Below are 16,274 nucleotides of genomic sequence, written 5' to 3'. Positions count from 1 at the left end.
ACCTGTTCTAATTCATAATTTATAGAATTAGAACGGTTCTGTGCCCGAAAAAATGCCTCTATGCTTTAAGAATCAGTAATTACATTAACCTCTTTTTGTCATTGCTCCTGAATGACTCAATCAGCCGGGTGGGTTGTTCCCACATTGTAAATTTCAAAGCCAGAACGGAGTCAGTGGATAGAATAATCTTCAAAATTATACAGGCTGTCGTCTCGGGCGCAGAGCACTTACACATCTGAAATGACTGCTGGGATAACAATATAGCTATTGTAGGGCTGCGTGTCTGAAACACGGCGCTTCCTGTTAAAAGCTGTCGACACAGACATTAGGGCGCATTTATGGTTTCGACACACATTCAAGCTCAAATGTTACAGAAACCCACAGGATGGTTGCACTCGTTGCAGGCTGGGAACCATGGATTCGTAGCATGTTGGAGCAGTAGCCTACAGCTGTGAGCCTCCATGTCACGTGACAGCCTGACTAAAAATAACCCCTCTCTCCAACGCGTGATGAGGACCATACCTGCACTAAGAATAGGCTTACTGGAGGGAAATGAGATGGTAGTAAATCATGGGTGAAGCCGCGACTGCACTCCACAAGAGAAGGGATGAAAGAAGTTGGTGTTGAAGCAGCGCGGTATCAGAAAGCAGGTGACAGCATAATTTGCTCCGTGCAGCTGCTGCTTGGTACCTGTCAGGTATACATAGTGCTGTATCCGCTCCTACTTGCTCACATCTCTGCTAATTGACTTGAGGAGGGATGTGCAGGAAATGAGTGTTGTGGTCTTGGGCGGCTGGGGAGACGAGAACCATTTGCACAGTGGCCTCTGAATTGTGTGATGTTTACCCGTTGTTAAAGGTTATAGATAATAATCCACCTGGAGGAAGAGAGTCCAGATAATACTCTGACACAATAGATATAGTAGTGGGGGTCAGATGAGCAGGAACTTGGTGGTGGTACTAGTTGATTATATATTTAAAGCACAGTGCAGCGTGTCCTTCCAGCTCCAGTTTATGTATTAGTTAAGGAGCAGTGATGTTGGTTGCCATGCTACACGCTCTCCATCATGCTAGCTTCGTGTATCAACGAGCTGATACGCTGTATGAATGTATGATCTTGCAGTCACAGGCTTATCACTAGCAGGTGCTTGGCTATCGAGGGATAAGGCCAGGTGGACGTCTGGATGCACCGATAAAAGGAGGCGGTTTACCTTACTCTGCTGACCCCTGCTAGGATCAGGGTTACTGATGTGGTGTTTTTTGTATCTCACTGATTTTGTTGCGACATTTTTTTTAGTTTAGAAGCTGTTTACACATTGTAGGATTTAATGAGTTTTAAATTTGCGCCTCATGCTTATCTGTCGAGAAAATCTAAATTCCTTGATAACTTAAACATTCACGACTGCAGGTTATAAAACACAGCCTCCTCTCAGGATACCTGCTGCTCTGTGTTAAGTGACAGACTAGATATTATCACAGCTTCCCATTTAGTCAGTGATACGCTCGGTGTATTTAGAGAATTACCTCACCATGTCTCAGCTTTAAGCTAATCTCCTGAACTCAATTTTACCATAACAATAGAAACCATTAGCAGGCGCAGTGGTGGGAAAACATTACAAGGCGTTTCCACCCTCAGGGTTCTTGGATTAGTTCATTGCCAGAGCTGTTGTCCTAGTTTGTGAACCATAACATATAACATAACATATATAACATAACATATATGTGTGCGTGTGTGTATATGTATATATGGTTCCTGTGAAGATTACAGATTCAGTATCTGATCCTGCATCAGTAGCTGACAGTAGCTGTCATGCACATTTTTGATACTAGGGAAAACACAGGGAAAATAGGGAAAAGCGTCAAGAAGGACTCTTCTGTCAGATACCAAGGATTCTGCACATCTGCACTTCATGCAGTGTTTTCTCTCATTAGGCCCCTTCCTCTTAGCGCTCTCATTCTTGTTGGGCTGTGGAGTCCAGATGCTCTCTTTGATGCCATCCTGCATCATGTGACAGAGGGCCATAGAGCTGAAGTGTCTGACAGCTGTCAGTGGAGCTTTGGCTTTGGCAGAGTCCTGTCAGAGGCAGCCATGTGCTGTAGCGTAGCTGTCCGGGCTTTCAGTGATCTACACCCCACCGACACAGCATTGTGAATTGACAACCGCCTCGCTGTGTGCGCGCCTAGGTAAATTTGGGGCTCATCCTACAGCAGAGCGTTGACACATGCTGAACCTTTTTACCTGTGTACCAATCGCAACGAGTTTCTATGGGCTACATGTTGGCATCTAATCGGAAAATTGTACGATACAAAGTGAGGAGTTGCTCCAGATTCTTGAGTTTGCTTCCAGCTCTTTTAGGTTTGAGAAGCCTCTTTGCTGTAAATGCAGCATTTTCTGCTTTCTTTGTAACTGCATATTGCTGCTGGGGCTCATCTTACACTGGTAGTTACATACACGTTGTTTTCTCCAGTGTGTTGTAGCTTGTGATCTTCTAAGATGGTCTGTGTCTGTTTGCTGGCATTGGCAGCACTTTCCTCCACTTCACTTCCATGCCTGTCATTTCTTTGCAGGGATGTCTCTGGGTGTGTCATTTTTGGGAGAGCTGGCTCATTTCTATGCAGATTTCGTTTGATGGCCCCGTGTCCTGTCGCCTCCACTCGTCAGCCATCTCATCTGCTCTTCCCCTCTCCTTAGCACCATCATGTGTGGCGGCTTTAAACTTGTCATCTTGCCGTTAACTATCAGGCGAGCTGACAGCTGCCCACCATTTACCCATCAGGCAGTTCTCTAAAAACAGATGCATGATTTCGAAGGAAAGGTACAACTTTGAGCTTGATCTTCATGCATGACAACATGCTCGTCTTCCCCCCGGGCTGTGAGTGTGAGTGAACAATAGGCAGGTGGATGATCAGGTGACACAGTAGCGCATGAGTGTCAGTCATCCATCAGTTTGTCACTGGCTGTCGGCAGGCTGCTTCCAGAGACGCTGTGGATCTGTAAACGACGGAGGAGAGTTTCCTGGGGCACTGTGTGTGTCCAAGCCTCTTCCTCTAGGAATCCTACCAGCAGAGATGAGGACTGGTCCGTGGTATATCGCCAATAGAGGGAGTGACGGCGTTCTTCCTCTGCTTGTTGTTGGTTTAAGGTTCTGTTCCATGCTGTGACTTCTGACAGATCTTGTCCTGCTCATGGCCACATTCAAAGTCAGCCCAGCACACGTTGGTCACGCACTGAGCCATGTGATAATCAGTAACGGGCTGTATGTTGGAGGATGGTGGAAGGGACGTCCTCAGCCCTTTACTGCTCTGCTAATTATTTTCACCATCACATGATTAGTATTGTCACTTTGATTTTGTTCTGAGCTTATTAGATGACAGAGGACACTGCTTGCAGAGCAAGGGGTCGGCAGTGTTTCCAGCCTTAGAGAGACACTGTCCTCTGGACTCCGAGGCAGGCTGGTAGAACGGGGCCTGCTGCCTGCCTGGTGGGGGCTGCTGGTTGGACTGGAGCCAAAGCAACTAGGGCCAAGCTATTTCTGAACAGAACCAGAAGGATGCAGCTGGCGTTTCTTCTTTTTGTGTCCTGTCCAGTTCAACAAGCAGCATGTATTAGGCTGAATGTCATATTGTGATGGGCAGTTTTGCTTTTTCAAAAGGTGTGTGGGGGGGGAAGTACAACCAGCTGCTGAAAACAAATAAACCAATGAAGCAAAAGAACAAAAATAAATAAACACATGCATAAAGATTCACCCACAGGGTGAGACAGACGTTGGTGCATGAACAGTGTCACCTGTGGAAGCCAGGGTGATGCCACATCCAGTCCAGCAGCTGCTGCTCCTGCTGTTGACTGTGTTCGTTTGCCAGTGGAGGTTCTCTTATACAGAGGCACGCCACCTTCAAGGCCACTCATTACTGTACATCCATGGACATGGAGGACATTTTTATTACTTTAAATGCTTGGATTTGAACTTGGCAGTACAAGTATTCACAGCCTACCTCTACCTCTGGGTTCTTCATATGTTTAGTTTCATGTTTTTGCACATTTACAACAGCCACCACATTTGTTTAACTAAGCTAGCATAATTGCTGCATCATGTAACTTACAGAGTCTGTTCAGTGCGTACTTTGTATTATTACATAACAAGAGGCTGGAAAAGCCTAATTCAGTCCTTAGTGTGTCACAGGGCTTTTTCCAGGGCTTAGGCTGCCTTCTGAACTCAGGCAGGGATAATAACGTGGACACAACTCATTTGAATGGCTACAACGTCTGATAACAGATGTGTTCATGTTTTGAAGCTATTAAATTTTCTGACTAAACAAATGTTTTTAGCCTGTTATCATATGAAGGAATCCCAGAAATGTAAAATCTTGCTAATATTTAAACTAATATTTAAAAACTCTGTTACATAATTACATAAATTACCAGATATGAGACTAATTTTAATCCAGAGAATTTTATATTGTTTGGGTCCTTGCTGTATAAATTTAGTTGTCAGGTTAAGAACATCACAGTCACGCTAATGAAAGCTTGTCCATGTAGGTGTTTGTGTGCTTTGGTGGCAGGCGCTTCCTTCTCTGGGGAAATCATCTCCCCTTCCTGGGCAGGTTTTTGTAGGATGTTTGTTGGGAGTGTGTCTGCGTGTGTTTTGTTTCTGTCTGTGCACAAGGGCAGGCCATGACTTACTATGAGCTGACAAACACACACTGAGGATGCTGTGAAGGATCCCCACAGCCATGGGGGGGGGGGGTTGGGAAATGGTATTATTTTGTAAAAAAAAAAAAAATCTCCTTGAAGGTGACCTGTGCCCTGAGGGGTTGGACGACGCACGCAGGCCATGTTAATATGTGCTGAAAGGGTCATCCTGGGTTTCACAGCGTTGCCCACCATCCTCGTCGTCTCCCTACTAAGTAGCCAATCACAGCCAAGGACTCAGTGATGCAGTGCCTCTCTTACTGGAGGGATTCCTTGGAACCGCTGCGTGACGATGCCGGCTCAAAGCCCAGAGTGTCTCTTGTCTCTGTCACACCTCCTCCTGCCGTTCTCCTCTCCTCTGTGTTCTCACTCACAGAATAGCGTGATGTGGGTCCTCCGCGTGTGTTTGAATGGGAGTTAAGCTAGCTCCATCGACACTGTTTCACCAACACTGGACTTGCAGACAGCAGACAGTTACCATTCAGCCCTGTTTCTCTCCTCCTCCGTCTCTTCAGTGTACCAGGCTCCACCTCTCACTTTCTCTCTCTCTCTCTCTCTCTCTCTCTCTCTCTCTGATCCTCACACACATACATTCACTCTCTCTCCCCTTCTCTCTCTAAGACTCCCTTCTCCTACTCCTGATGAGCGTGCATCCCCGCCCGGGCAAGCTGCTTTGGAGCTGAAGGTGTGCTGTTGTTGTCAGGTAAGAATGCACATCTCCTCTTTGGGCTTTCCCAAAAGTTAAAAAAAATCGTGTTCCTGTCTTTGGCTTGAGAGCGTGTCTTTGTGGCGGGCTGGCCGTTTGTTGCTGTATCGGTGTCTGGGTGACATAATCAGGATGGGTGGGTGCTACCAGGGAAGTTACAACTCCCAGCCTTTCTCTCGCATCGCTTTCGGCGCCTGTTCCCGCCACACCTTTCATCGTAATGTGAATCGAAAGGCTCTCTGTTCGCGCTAGATTGCAGGGAATCTGCTAAGTACAGGGTGCAGTGTAGCTGCTGATAGCAGGTCGGCAGCAACATATAGAGCTTGTTTCTGGTTGCGAGGGGAGACCACGGTGTGTGGATGCGTGGGCGGATGGAGCGACGGAGAGAGGGGAACGGACACGAAAGACGAGCAGCTGCTTTCATCTTATGGAAGCTAATCCCTCCGTTTGTTCACCCCTCAATCAGATAAAAAGGCTGGCTGTGGCTCTCGTGCCCCGTCTTTTTTTCTCTTCTCTCCATCCTTCAATTGTGATGGGTTTATCTTGGGCGGGAAAGAAAGAGGCACGCTATTGATTGGCAAATAGGCTTTAATGCTGTTTGAAAGGGGGGAAAGACAGGCGCGTCTGTGTGGGACTTTTCTGCTGCATGCCTTTGTTCAACACTGTACCTGGTGTTAAAACCTTTTGTACACAAACTTACCAGTGGCAGTGAATTCACGGTAATAGTTGCAGCCTTTCAGTGTGGAGAGTGTATATAGTGAGCATTGAAACAGCACTTGAGTTGTATATGTTACCTAATATCGCTGCTTTTGTTGTGAATAGAGGGAACCCCCTGGTTGTAAAGAAGGCTTATCACCTCCCACAGGGTCACTGATAAAGCACCGATTGGCTGCTGCATGGTGCGCATGCACTGGGTGGCTCCGGGCTCCCAGCAAACACGTCCAGCATATCCATGGTGATTGTTGCTGACAAATACGGCATTGTTAAATGACAGGCCACCTATCACCTCTCGCGTGCTCAATTACCTAAGCTCTCAGGAGGACGCAGACTAGGGACAGCGAGACGTTGCCCAGGTGTTGCTGCTTGGTTCATAGACTGTAACCTGGAGAATCCAGGCCCAAACCAAATGACTTCTTAGCTGATTTCCCAAACCACCACTCATGTTTACATGCGCTCTAGGAGCTTGTGCAGATGCCTAATTTCATAAGCACTAAACATATCAGACAAGCTTCGGCTGTACCTGCTCTGATGGACGCAGCAGGGACTTTTGGCTGGAAACAGCTTGTTTAAATGCCTAGAAGCGTTTTTTCTATTTTCAGCTATTGTATGTTCTGAAGTGTTAAGAAACCTTGTCTAAATATAACCTTTACCCAGGACGTCACATTGTGAAATACTTATATGCCAGCCTTAAAACGAAGAGGCAGATGTTGGCTGAGAAATGATCCACGCTGCCACTCATCTGGAGGTGTTGGAGCTTTATCTGACTTCTTAAACAGCTATTAATAAGGGGTACTGGCCCTTAGTCCCAGGCCTGATAGTGCTGCACTAACCTTTTGTATTGGTCCAGTTATCTTGAGTGAACTTTTCAAAAAGCCAAAGACCATCTTGATAAAAGGGCATCTGCCAGGATTGTCCTGCTTTAGCCTGCTCCCACTTCTGATCACTTTAATTAGATGATGGACATAAATGAGGGCAAAAGAAGAGGCTGCAAAAGAGGGAAGTGATAGAAACAGGACTTAGTCTATAAATTAAATGTCTGTGCTGTGGAGATGCAACACAGGATGGAGCTTATAGTATTAATAGCATCTATTTTGTGTTTTGACCTTGTGTGGCCGTTTGCACAGAGTTATGCTTGCGGGGGCTCATGCTGCTTAAGATGGATACCCCAGGACTTGATGTCCTGCTAGAACAGTGCTGGGTGTCTAAGTGGCTTGATATAATCAGTATAGTAGAAATAGAAGGGTGTGGTGGTGGATTAGAGGAGCTTTTACTGCGTGGCTAACTAGTGTCAGTGCCATTTTAAAGGCCTAGTGCTGATGGGCCAATTAGCTTGGGTTCTAGTTCTTATTTAAAGCCGAGTGTTGGAGAGAATTTAGAGAATTTAGGGCTGCCTGGCCTCTTTTGACCCACTGAGATAACACTCAGCTTACACCATCAATCAACACACACATGCTTATGCACAAGCAGGAAAATACGGTTCAAGTGTGTAGCTCTTATAACATCATGCTTTCTGTGTGGGCGCACAAAGCTAATGTGGTTGCTCACAATTTGACTAATGTTTATATAGATTAGCATCAGTTTGGTAAAAAGGGCCATTAGTAACCACACACACAGCAGCCATGGCTGACAGGGCGAAGAGTAAAAGGCAGAGGCTGCTACGCATAAGAAACAGAACCACAGGATACAAACATCATAATGATGGTTTCATGCTAAAGATGCTACCGATGATGGTGGAACCTCTTCTGGCGACAACAGCATTCAGGTTCTCTGCTCAACGACATAAAAAATATTGTGATGTTATTACTTTTTGAAAAACATTTTTTTATGACACCACTTAGAGGACACTTCATTTTATGGCATATTAGGATTTTATTTACAGAAATGTGCTTATAGATGTAAGTGTGTGCAGCGATGCTGCTTATGAGGAGGTGTTGTGACGTGAAAATGGTTTTATGGCAAAACTTACCTCCAGTCTGATAGCTGTAATTTTAAAATCCCCTTTGGGAGGAAATTGCTTTTGCCCTCCTACAATTTTTTAATATCCTGATTCATACTTAGCTCTGGTGAAATGCATCGTCTGCTCGGAGCATTTCCCCCACTGCTGCCTGAAGGTGCTTTGTGGGGAAGTTATTAGACATTTATACCATCTGGATGCACGAGGCTGCTGAGGGACACGGGCCTCGCCCTGTGTGCCCTGCGTCTGTCCACAGCCTCGCCTGAACATTGTGGGTGAAACATTCCCTTTGCGCAATGAAAGAGTAGATTAATTATTACTGAAGGGCATGCAGCACCAAAGAGGCCTTGGAGGACGTCTTCAATGTTTCATGAATGTAGTAAAGTAGGAAAAAGCCTGCTTTTTTTCGTGCACTTCCTACTGTATATGTCAGATGTTCAGACACACCAACAGAGTCCTGATGATGGGGGTTCTTCCCAGATGCAGCTGCTCAGTGAGCCGCAGCACCTCAAGGGTAATGTCATTAATAACCCACCCAACTGCTGCTCATGTATTTTTGGATAATCTTAAGTGTGTGTGTCTAAATGATTAGAGATGTTCCACTATGTCTTGGTGATTTGGCCACTCTATTGATGGGAGGGAGATGAGACTCCATGCTGAATTGAAATTATTAGTGTCCATTCTTCACCGTATACTGTATCATTTAAGTGTAAAACGGAGGCCACGTTTGGAGCAAATTAAGTAATCTGGATCTGGAGTATCACAAAGGCGAAGACATCAATTTCAGCAAAATGATACATTCAGAACTTGAGCATCATGCAGAGTCTTATCTAAGGCAGAGGAGGCTAATTGTGTTTTTACAGCTTGTACAAGCTCCCAATTCACCAGAGCCTCTGTCTGTGGTCCCAGAATATCTCAGCAAAATGAGGGGAATCAGAATGAATTACGTCCAAGAAGCTGCCTCTTGGCTCCGCTACAGTTAACTTGCTGTTTTTGGGCGCCCTTGGAGAATGCATGAGTAATAAAGCAACACGACACCCAGCAATGAGTGCACGATGCAGAGGCATGATGGGAGGGGGGAAAAAAGCAATTAAAATCAGTGTCACCCTGCGCCGCCCTGTTCACCACACAGATGACCTTGGTGGGTTTAAAATGTGTCACAGGGATTTCAACATGCGCTGCGGAGATCCTATAGATGTCAGATACACAACTTACTTCCTTCGTCGTTCCTAGTCCTCTGTCAGCTCGGTGCATATTTGTCTAAGGAGAGCTGCTTGCTCAAGTGAGTCATTGCTGTATTGTTTCACCACCAATCAAGGTCATTGCATGCTTATTAGATTTGCTGTGCATGGATTAAACAGAATAAATGCACAGGCACATAATCAGCGTTACAGCCCTAATATTTTCAAGTGACCCTACTGTGAAGATGATTTCATTCTTCTCTCAATACACTACGGGCCATTAGCTGTTAAACCAGTAAGTCCTGTGTCTTGTTGTACAGCCCCCCTGCCCCCCACGCCGAGGCATTCCTTTCTCCCCACTTTCACATCTTTGGCCCTGAAGATCCTCCATTACTGTTAGTTGAAAGGCATGTGTGCCCTCCGCTGCCGACCACTGAGATTTGCCTGTGATGCAAACATCCTTGTTTGTCACCATGGCAACCAAGTCTCCTGCCTGCTGTAGGTTGTCATGCCAGCCGCCTCCCCCGTGTTCTTCCTCACCGATTAGCACTGTACTGTAGCTGACACGTGCAAATGCTGTAAATTCTTGAACACGATCCATCGGCTTGTCTTTATAAGCTGTTCTCATTACGTCGCACTACTGTCCCTGCTCCTTCTTCAGGTGGTCTCTGTTTTTTTTTAAGCAGCTTGCTCAGAAACCTTGCATAGTATTACACCCTGAACTACAGGAATGTTTTCACTTGAGAAAACTGCCAACCAGCACAGCTAGAGTCAATTGCTGGAATAATGGCAGAACCAGAGCAAAAGCCAGCAGCTTAAAAAACAGAGCGATATAACAGCAAGTGGCCTCAATTTCCACTCCTCTTGTTTACTCTGCCATCCACCAACCCTTCATGCTTGGAAAAATAGAGCAGGCCGACATGTTCAGGGCTCCTGTGATGCATGATGCAAATGTGAAGGCGTGGAAGTCCGTGCTGCATGGAGTTCATTCTCGGAGCCAGGCTTCTTGGGGGGTAGGCAGTGGCCTTTCTTCCAAAACATGTCCACCCAGTCAGACGAAAAAACACTCATTACCACTGCGCCACGGGGCCAAGCCGGCCCATTTGGGGATAATAACTAGGCATCTGCTTAGATTTGATATAATACTGGTGTATTGGGTAATCTGGGGTCTGTGATAGTGGCAGAAATGATTGTGCCGTGTGACTCCTGCGCTGTGCTGCTTCGGCTTAAGCATCAAAGCAACTGCTGTTTATTCACACTGGAGGGTTTAATGAAATCTGTACAGTGAAGCCTCCAGTAAAGTTTACCACATTTTGAGAGTGATTACCCTTCTGCTCTGCTCTGTAGAGAACCCAGAGCTGAGGCTGTCATCGTAGCGGGTGACTTCTACACACACACACACACACACACACACACACACACACACACACACACACTTGATACCACCGGCTTCAGGAGCCATCTTGTTGCTCTTGGAATTTTAGAGATTACATGTGCTGTTCCTTATCTCCTAAATTAACTCATTACGTTGACATCCTGATTTCCTTCCCTGGGAACAGATTGGCCTTGAATTTGTAATGAAACACACCTGTCCCGGAAGATCCTAGAAACATTGGCCTTTTTAGGAAATCACTTCCAGATAAATAAACTAGAAACAGAAGGGGGTGAACAGGAAGAAGGGCGCCTGGGTAGAGATGGTATGACCGTAAGGTAGTATTCAACGCTACCTCCCAAAATGGGATTGTTGTTTAACAGTGTGCAATGCTTTTCTGCTCATTGTTGGCATGTAATTGATGTGCTATGTGCCAAAAAACACAGTCATTGTGTGAACGTAGTGGAGTGCTGGTGGTCTGAAATATTACTGAACAAGTTCTTCTGTCGTACGTACAGAGCCCAGAAATTACTAGGTTTTCTCCATCAAGAGCTGTTGATTTGCTTGAAGCCAAGCGATCCCAGCGTTTATTATTCCAGCGTTGGGCTCATTCTGGTACCAGTGTTTGCAGAACAAATATCTCCAGCACGATGCAAAGTGCTCATTGAGGTAAAAGAAGAACTTGAGCCAGAAGCTACAGGGAGATAATGTGTAGACTAAAGAAAATTAGAGTCAAGCAGGAAATGAAAACGTAATCCCAGCTGTGAAGGGATCCCGTGATCGTGGCCCTGTTTACTCCCTCAGGGCCTGAAGAGCTTGAAAGTGTAGAAGCAGAAAGTGAATCCCCAAGTTTAAAAAATATCCTAAAGGATAATGTCAGGGTGTCTGTCCTCCAGGTGAATCTACAACTGAGTGGCTTAAAAGATAAAATATCAAATAACCTGATTGAAGCCTAAAGGTCAAGAAATGCAGCAGCGGTGTAGTCTTGGCTTTCCTGTAGTATTACAAAAGGCCTGGGAGATGTTGTGTACATCCATACAGTGTTCAGGAACATTTCCCGTGAAGTGAACCCTGGTTACTCTCTCTAAATTGGTTTCAATCAGGCCAAATAGGCAAAACATCCCAGTCCTGTCAATCACTCTCTTTCCTTCAAGCTTAGTCTAATTGCATATGCAAATTGGCCAAGATTAGGAGTTTGCGCCCGCTGTAGGGTTTGGTGATTGCGTGTTGTGATAATGATGGATTTCCTCATATTCATCTCTTAAAGGTTGTTAATGAAGAGACAGCCACTTACAATGTGGATTATGCATGCGATGCGCATTACAAAACAAACTCCGTTAGGCGGCTGCCATTAATGACACAGACTTCAATTAAAAGTTGATTCAGATGAGACACGCTGCTCAGGTGCGATGTCGACTAAATTACCCAGACGTCTTATTAAAAAGGTTGGTGCCTGGTTGTGATGTAGATTAAGTAGAAGCTTCCTAAAGCTTTGCTGCTCTACTGTCACTCAAGAAGAGATCCAATCCTTCTTCAGTAGGCGAGTCCCAAATCAAGGAACTGCTTCATTTCTTCTTTAGACTTTTTGTAGAAATGTGTGATGCCACATTATTTGTATTTATCTTTAGTTGAAATACCATTTCCTTTTTAAACTGCAATCCTCTTTGACATAATTATCCTGGCTACGGCTTCAGTCTGACATTTTCCAGCAGCTGCATCACAAAACATATCCTGAACCTATCCAGTTGCAACAGGAAGGGCAGCTTCAATGTCAGAGCGTCACGCTGCTACACACAAACATCCTCGCTGAGCTGAGCCCTGCAGCACCTCTGGACCTGCTCACGGATTATGAGAAGCTTCAATCAATAGCTCACAGCCCGTCCTCCTGCCCTGACTGACCACCCTGCTAAGAGCCCTCGTGGGGTCTGAGCACGGGCTCTACGTCTGCACACTTCCTACCTGTAGATCCAAACTATACACCTTATCATAGTGTAATATGTTATTAATCTGGGCACTGTTCACCATGCAGATTAATAAAGAGCGGGTGCAGTGAAGCTTCACAGCCACCAGATACTGCTGCAACCTGAAATCTGTCTGTCTCTGTGAAGAACGGGACCTGATGCGTGTTGGCTGAAGAAGAGGCTGTCACAACACAACATCTTCACCTGGGAATCACTAAACCAGGGGACAGAAGCAAGTTCATATCTCCCCAACCCATTTATTTGGATCCAACTATGTACATGTACTAATCAATTACCTCGCAGTGACTCAAGAACAAGCGGCAGAGCCATAAACTGTGTTACTGTTGATGTGTTTCTGAAACCCTGTTTACATCTATTAAGTGGCTTATTCTTCACATGGAACACATGCATTTCCATTTTGTAACACAAATAGGTTTTCTATTTGAAAAGGGCAGAATCATTATACCGTACTCTTTAGTAGCACTCTACTGGTGTCCAACCAACCAGGAAAAGGCTAATTAGAAGAATCTTGCTTGGAGGACTTGTTCTGTCTCTTTGCTCGCCATTTTAAATCCTCTGTAGCTCAGTGTTGCTGCCATTTATGAGCGTGAGCAACCATTTGCTGCACGCCATCGATGCTGCAGATCAGGTGGTGCTGAGCGACCCCTCCATGTCAGTAAATGATACGGCCTCCCTGTGTTGTCTCACTGCGTCTCTCTGTGTACAGTAAACACAGTCAGTGACTCATGACTCTGTCTCCAGCTTTGGGGTCACGACGTACTGCCTGGCTGCCTGTTTACTCTCCGTCCACCTCCTATCGCCTCTTTGCTTTCTTCTCCCCTGTGGGTCTGTCCATCAGTCTCTCTGGGGATAATGCTTGCATGTATAAGGAGAATCTGTGGAAAACACACTGCTGCAGGGCGTTTTCTGTTAAGTTGAATTCATGAAGTGTTCTCCGAATGCTCTAGGACAGGAAACCTTTGTCTGGGTAAAATATTACTAATTCACTGCCTTTTTAAATGGTTCCACAGCGTCTAAATAATTTTGTTCATTGCTCTGCTTATCTAGTTTTACCTGAGTTGACACATGACAAATCTCTGCTGCCACAGACTCGTGCTATCCTACATCTTACACATTAACAGAATGCTTATCCCCAGTTTGGCTGGTAAAGTTATTTAAAACCGGATTTGGTGTTGTTCAGAGGATTAAAGGGGCTAGTGCCTCCCGTAATCTGATACAGTCACTGAACTAGTCTTTTAAATGTTGAATCAATAGGTAGCTAAATGCGCTGGGTCTTGGTTGTGTGCCAGCATGTGAATCAAAATGACTCCTTGCCTGTTGATAAAAATAACTTGAAGCTTAGTTGGTGCATGTGGATTTCTTCTTCAGCTCTGTAGGGACTGCAGTTCTGTCTTCCATGAGGCTGTTGTTTTTTATTACTTGTATGAGCTGTGGTGCAGGTGAAACAGGTGAACCTTGCATATATATGGCGTCCAATACTTGTCTTACAGGTAAAACATAGATGCTCTTTCATGTCTCTCTGTTTGAGAGCTGGAGCTAAATGCATGAATAGCCACAGTAGTAGGAGTTGGATTCAGCACCACAGCCTGCAGGACAGCTCCCTTCCTGAGTCGCCGGTCGACTTTACCCAAACTTTTTCATTATCTCGTGTAATGAGCTGAGTGGATAGATGCCGTGAGTCCCAAACCCCCGTGTCCCTGGAGGGTCTCCTTCTGTCCCACCATCAGTCAGGGAGTCAGTGTGTCAGATGTTTTATTCAACACAGCTGCATGTATTTCTGGCACCTGGCTGCTTCATCAGAAAGCGGAGAGAGGAGGCAGCGTGAGCTTGGTGCGGCTCTCCAGATCGGCGTCATGATTGCTTCATGTTTCCAAACCTGCTTGACCACCACAGGCTAACATCAAACAAGCAGAACACCTGTTTTCAGGCCGCGTTCCGCCATCGGCCTCTGCTCAGATGAAAGGCACAGGAAGTTTTAGCGTAATGGGAAATTGCACCGAGATCAAATGCACAGTGTTGTTCAAATGGCCGAATAGTTTTCAGTAGCTGAGTGTTTGGGGTCTCTGAGTGTTGCTTACTTTATTTCAAAGAATACATCTTGTTTTGTGAAGTTGGAGAGTCTAAAGTGTATGAGAAGTGCTGAAAGTAATTAGATCAAATTTGGTGAGTTTTGCAGTCTGATCTGTAGTTAATTATGAAAGTGATCAGGATTTTATCAGCGTTTCTATTTCTGATATTTAACATGCTTTTTGCAGATACTAATCAGTTTAAGTCGGTGTAGATACTGATTTTGCTCTTTAGTAACATGATAATTATACAGTCTGCATGGTGTTTATTTATTATTATTATTATTATTATTATTATATTATGGGGGGGGGGGTTCTACCTTCTGAGCAGAGCTGGGGAATAAAAGTAGTTATTTTCTTTTTCATGAAGGGACACTGTCAAAGCCCCACAGCCCAATGCTGAATTGTAAGGCCACTGAAATGTCAAAATTTCCATGTTGTCACACACAAAGAGAGGGAGACAGACAGACAGACGCTGGCTGTATTCCAGGGCCATGCGTTTGAAGCCTATCCCCCCAGAGAAAGATGGCCATGTCTTTTATTTCCCCCTTTTCACTTTGTGAGCTTATCGGCATCAGAATGAGGAGGAGCCAGCGAAGCAAAGACAATATGCGTGTTGGATTAGCTCACTACAGGTGGATATCTCAAGGCTGCAGTCGTGGAACCTAACCAAAGCATTGCTTCATTTGCATTGAACAGATACACATTTGAGTGCGTGCATAAGAATGTGTAGGTACTTCCTGCATTCTCTCTCTCTCTCTCTCTCACTCACTCACTCACTCACTCACTCACTCACTCACTCACATATATATATATATATATATATATATATATACACACACACTCTATTCTCACCCTCCGCGGGTGGTCTCATCCACTTTCCAAGCTCGGGTCCTCTACCAGAGGCCAGGGAGCTTGAGGGTTCTGCGCAGTATCTTTGCTGTTCCTAGGACTGCACTTTTCTGGACTGAGATTTCGGATGTTTTTCCAGGGATCTGTCGTAGCCACTCCTCCAGTTTGGGGGTCACAGCCCCTAGTGCTCCGATCACCACAGGCACCACTGTGGCCTTCACCTTCCAAGCCTTCTCCAGTTCTTCTCTGAGCCCTTGGTATTTCTCTAGTTTCTCATGTTCCTTTTTCCTGATGTTGCCATCGCTTGGTATTGCCACATCCACCACTACGGCTTTCCTCTGCTCTTTATCCACCACCACAATGTCTGGTTGGTTCGCCATTACCATTCTGTCAGTCTGGATCTGGAAGTCCCACAGGATCTTGGCTCGCTCGTTCTCTACCACCTTGGGAGGTGTTTCCCACTTTGACCTTGGGGTTTCCAGTCCATACTCCGCGCAGATGTTCCTGTATACTATGCCAGCCACTTGGTTATGGCGTTCCATGTATGCTTTGCCTGCCAGCATCTTACACCCTGCAGTTATGTGCTGGACCGTCTCTGGGGCCTCTTTGCACAGTCTACACCTTGGGTCTTGTCTGGTGTGGTAGATCTGGGCCTCTATGGCTCTGGTGCTCAGGGCCTGCTCCTGTGCAGCCAGGATGAGTGCCTCTGTGCTGTCCTTCAGCCCAGCCCTTTCAAGCCATTGGTAGGATTT

The 16,274-nt window shown here is 45.6% G+C and overlaps 1 protein-coding gene across 12 annotated transcripts in view; it reads left to right on the top strand.

Moving 5' to 3' along the window:
* syt1a (synaptotagmin Ia) overlaps positions 1-16,274 on the top strand; it is a 106,206-nt gene that overhangs the window by 3,163 nt on the left and 86,769 nt on the right. For 8 of the 12 annotated variants that reach the window (XM_029162972.3, XM_055512148.1, XM_029162968.2 and 5 more), the window contains exon 4: positions 5,311-5,392. The exons of the other annotated variants lie outside the window; for them this stretch is intronic. The gene's annotated coding sequence lies outside the window, so the exon portion shown is untranslated. The remainder of the gene's footprint in view (positions 1-5,310; positions 5,393-16,274) is intronic. 12 annotated transcript variants of the gene reach the window in all.

Source organism: Betta splendens, chromosome 9, assembly GCF_900634795.4.
Source record: "Betta splendens chromosome 9, fBetSpl5.4, whole genome shotgun sequence".
Classification (NCBI taxonomy): Eukaryota; Metazoa; Chordata; class Actinopteri; order Anabantiformes; family Osphronemidae; genus Betta; species Betta splendens.
Note: the sequence above shows the minus strand (reverse complement) of the source record. Positions and strands in the feature narration are given on the sequence as shown.